The sequence below is a fragment of the Mizuhopecten yessoensis genome, unplaced genomic scaffold (genome assembly GCF_002113885.1).
Source record: "Mizuhopecten yessoensis strain PY_sf001 unplaced genomic scaffold, ASM211388v2 scaffold714925, whole genome shotgun sequence".
Classification (NCBI taxonomy): Eukaryota; Metazoa; Mollusca; class Bivalvia; order Pectinida; family Pectinidae; genus Mizuhopecten; species Mizuhopecten yessoensis.
Genome location: NW_018479364.1, coordinates 1 through 4,822, shown reverse-complemented (window position 1 = coordinate 4,822; position 4,822 = coordinate 1). Strand labels below are relative to the sequence as shown.

At 35.6% G+C, this 4,822-nt stretch overlaps 1 long non-coding RNA gene across 1 annotated transcript; it reads right to left on the bottom strand.

The window, feature by feature from the left end:
• Nucleotides 1–635: 635 nt before the first annotated feature.
• On the bottom strand, nt 636–2,395 carry LOC110441019. The gene is made up of 3 exons (XR_002461808.1): nt 2,314–2,395; nt 1,067–1,156; nt 636–722 (listed from the first exon to the last, which is right to left on the bottom strand). It is a non-coding gene; the product is annotated as an uncharacterized LOC110441019 (long non-coding RNA).
• Nucleotides 2,396–4,822: the final 2,427 nt, after the last annotated feature.

Genomic DNA, 4,822 nt, shown 5'->3' with positions numbered 1-4,822 from the left:
GCAGGCGACATAAATATAAGGAACCAACTACCTCAAGTTAGACAAGGCAATCTGTAGTCCCCCACTGGTAATGATTTCTCACTTTTTCAAAGAGTAAGGTCAAATGTCAAAGCATAGGTCACAGTGAAGTCATAGTGACCTAATTCTTGAGCTCCGCCATCCAAAGATGTCCTTATACACCAAATCTGGTTACTCCAGGTGAAAAAGTACAGAAGGTATGCCCTGGACAAACTTTTTCAAAAGTTAAGGTCAAAGCATAGGTCACAGAGAGGTCATAGTGACTATTTTCTTGCACTCTGCATTCTGTCATCCCAATATATCCTTGTACACCAAATCTGGTTACTCCAGTTGAAATAGTACAGAAGATATGTCCCGGACAAATATCTCAGATGAAAGGACGGAAGGAAGGATGGACAGACGGAGTGCAAACCTAAAGTCCCCCTGGGAACCAGTGGGGGACTAATAAACACGCTAGTCACAAACCTATCTTTAGGAAATCTTTGGTCAGAGGGATTTGATTATGTTTTGTGTATTTTAACCTGCCGTTCCCTGGGGAACCTCTTATCAAATGGATTTAACAATGTTTTCCTGTTCTTAGGTTCTTAGAAACCTGTCATTAGGGTTTTGTATACTGACCTGTTTCTCGTTCATCTTCTTCATCACAGGAAGGAGATTCTCGTCCACCTTTTTCTTTCCTCCAGCCAAATTTCTCTCTTGCTAAACTAGATCCAGGTCAGGAAAAACATGGATACATTTTGTTTATCAAAAGTGAAAACTAGTATTGTTAAAACTAGTATTTTATCAAAAGTGAAAACTAATATATTTATCAAAAGGGATAACTTGTAAATTAACAGGATATTCCTTGTTTCTTCTGTTAAATACCAGTTATTACACTGAGTGGGCCGGATATTTTACATTTTACAACAGCGTGAAGCGTCGGTTTATAGGTAGGAAAAATACTCATCCCATCATTTCAATTAAACATAACTGGTCATCATCGAGAAATGAAAAATCTATAAAGGTGTACATGACTTTATACATGTCACCCCAGCCAAGCAAAGGATACTCTCGGAGAAGGTCAAGGTCAGGTCGCAACCAGGAGAAGGCTTCCTCTGACTGGTCAACTTGTGGGTTGAGGTAGCTGTGCTGGGAAATCCTATCAATAAAGTGATAACATACGTACTTGTCACTATACAAAATCACAGGTGTCTTGGATATAATGGATCAGCTTTACATTTTTTACAAGATATCATTAAATAGTTTTAGAGACACTCCTACCAAAATATTTTGCAAAATGTAATATAGGAGCGATAACTAACTCTCAATCAGGGATTTGACAGATATTTTGAGAACAGTATTTGGGTTTAAACTAGAAAATATCATCAGAAAAACCAAACATTTTTTTGAAAATATATAATCTGCTATTCTTAACCATTCACAAAATCCTTAAAGAATACAAATATATCATTTTTGCCATTTTTTCTGCTTGTGTATTTGTAATTAATCTGTCGGAATAAATTCATAAATACGAAGCCTTTTTTCAAATTTGGGTCTGTCTGTACAATAGGACGTAGGGTCAGAGAATGAAAGCCTGAGGTCATTGATATAGTTCATATAGTTGTCGACACCATGCAATGGAAAGCTTCAGGTAGCTTCTTGCGGCGCATTTTAATGTTCCTAGATATACTGATACTGGACTTTCGGTGCGTATTGATGTAGAGGAATTAAATTCCAGAAATCTTACAGTTAAAAGGTGAGTTAAGATATTAAATGGTCTGACTGGATCTTGCTAATAGCAGGAGGCATTGAATTTGGGGGTGTTCAGACCAAAACTTGTTGAGTCTGTGTTTAAAACTATTTACACTAGGGGCATTTACCACAGACTATTCCAGGACTCCACAACCCTGTTGCAGTAACTGTTACTGCTTAATTGTCTATTGGTTCTCGTTTTAAACAGCTTTTTGTTGTTCCCTCTGGATCTTGATTCATTGAAAACATCACCGACGGGAAATTAACATCTAGGCAGACAATTTTTCGGGGTTATTTTTTTATATGGGCTTATGCAAACCCTTTATTCTATTGAACAATTCAATAAACATACATTGGTACGGAGACCAATACTTTTTTTTATCGAAGGGGGTATTTGTAACAGGGTGGTAAAAACGTGTTGTCCATCTTACGCATTTCGCTAGACTCTACTATATTCCAATATGTTCTTATTACTAAAATAACTATTGTCAGATCAAAATACATGCTATGTTATATATAATGTGTAGTATACTACTTATCTATACCTATATATTATGTCCATACCTTTTAAAAGCAGTCTTATAACCAAAATAAGTATATAAAACTGCCATCTGTCAATTTACTACAGGGCGCCGCCATCTTGGATAGCGCGCGCTGTGACGTCATGGGTGCACAGTAATATTCCGAACGCTGTGTTTGCCGGAATTGGGCACCCGACCCCCAGACCAGAGACGTACATGTCTCTGATCATACGCAGGAGGAAATCTACATTCTCCTCTTCATTTAGATTTATAATTCCACAGAGCACTGATATTTTAACATTTTACAGAAGTAAAGGACGATTTTTTTTCTTCACTCTTTCTGTGATATTGTATGGTGATTAGAAATTAACAGAGAAAAAAGACACTGGACCTGCGATATATTTTGTACCTGCGCATGTGATGTATTATGTCTTTATGCCAGAGACGTATATGTAATATCACGGAATTAGCTCTTTTTATACTGATCACGGAAATTTGTGATCTATTTGATAGATAGAATTGTACAAACGATGTTTTAAGAAAAAATGAAGAGGGGCCTTGAAATAAGTTGGCGGTACGATAAGTGGCAAATTATTGATTGATGGATTGATTGATTGGTTTTACGTCAGCTTCACTACCGAGTAGTTCGGTTACCCAGCAGACGAAGAAAAGACAGGAAAATGAGTATAAGGGATAAAGTATTGGGATTGAAGAGATAGAAGAGGGAGACAGGGAGATAAAGAGCCGTTTATCCTATACATGTATGTATTACTATATAAATGTAATTGTTATAAGACGGCTGCTAGGTCTAATGTTTGCCTCAACCTAACACTAGTCGTATAGCAGCGCCAAGACTGGACCGGAAGTGATGTACATCTACACAGTATAATAATATACCTAGTGAACGCAGATATTGTAAACAGTGTAACTCCCCCTCTGAAGTAGAGGACGAATTTCATTTTTTATTCGTCTGTTCTAAATTCCAAAATATCAGATCACGTTTATCAAAAGCTATTACTGGAAAAAAAACATATGTNAAATTCATCTATGAGGCAAACAAATTAAGGGTATTATAATCGAATATGATTGTCTTCATTCTCTGTACGTTGTCCATGATTTGTGTATAATATGTATTGTATACTGATGGGCCAATGGCCTAAAGTTCGAATAAAACTTGAAAAATTGAAACTTGAGTCGCCGCGAGTCACACCAACTCCTAACAATTCTTTAAAATTTAGTTTGGTATGTCTATTAAAGAGAGTCTAGTTCTAACGACCAAACAAAAATCTAACCCTATCCTCTGTGTTATCACGCCTATTCTTTTCCAAAAAACAGAGATCTTTTACGTACGAGGTTGGACAGTTCTCACACGGGCCACCATTTATAGTCCTATCCGACGGACTGTGTGTTAGTGGTTAGTGGTTAAAGTCATGCAGGTGCTGTTTTTTGTTGCCCGTTCATTTAATCGCTTCTCATCTTTTGTCATTTACAATAAAGCTGACTGTACAAACTGAATTTGACATATATACATGTACACTTATCAAAACAGAGAGACTCGGATTGTATTATCGGATTATATATACCTCGGAAAATGAAGAAACGTGAAAGTTCTACGATATATTGCTAGGGTTCAATACTGTATCATTTTCAAAGACAATGCCAATTGACTTTGAAATTTCATTTTTGGTTATAAATGTATACTCAACGTCTGCATGACATATGTATTCAAGAATTGCGTGGAAACATCTTCTAAATGTTATTCATATAGACATCTTGTCGATACTTTTGATATTCAACTCTAAGTAAAAGCCTTTAACTTATATTACCAAAAAAAGTCAGTACCGCATGCAGGCGCATTCCCTTAACATCGAATCTGGACGTTATTATGGGGTTCCATAATTGTGTACTATGTATACATTTTAACCTATAATTGCATTCGGAAATGAAAAAAAAAAATGAAAAATTCATAAATAAATACGAACCAAATTGTGTGTAAAATAAAGACAAAATGTTTATCAGTGAAGTTGTTTATATATATATATATATATATATATGTGTGTGTAATCTTTTACCGTTCACTGGAAAGTGTTCTTCTAAAACAGGACACCTGTTTCAATTCAATGACAAATTGTGATCATATATTTTTTTAAATAATGTAAATAATTCTACTGTGGATATTCATAATATTTTCTGCTGATATTATTACTCATTCAGATAATTACTAGTATGGTTATCTGAGCGGCTATGTACCCCAATCTATACAATTACTCGTCAGAACAGGTCATTCGTACAATCACGTTTAGCGCACGTGCGAGTGAGTGGATTGACGATCTGGCGGAAGTGCACTGAATACCTGTATGATCCTAAAGAGTTCCCGTGTCAAGGTGTATTTTGTTCGTTACAACTCATTCCGTGAAGTGAGAATTGCAATGAAATACAATATATTGAGATATTCGTGTGTATGGATGATACAATTGGGTATTTTGATTTGAATTCTGATTATTTATTTGTTTCTCTAAACACATATATAATAAGGAAATTCTAGTATAAAG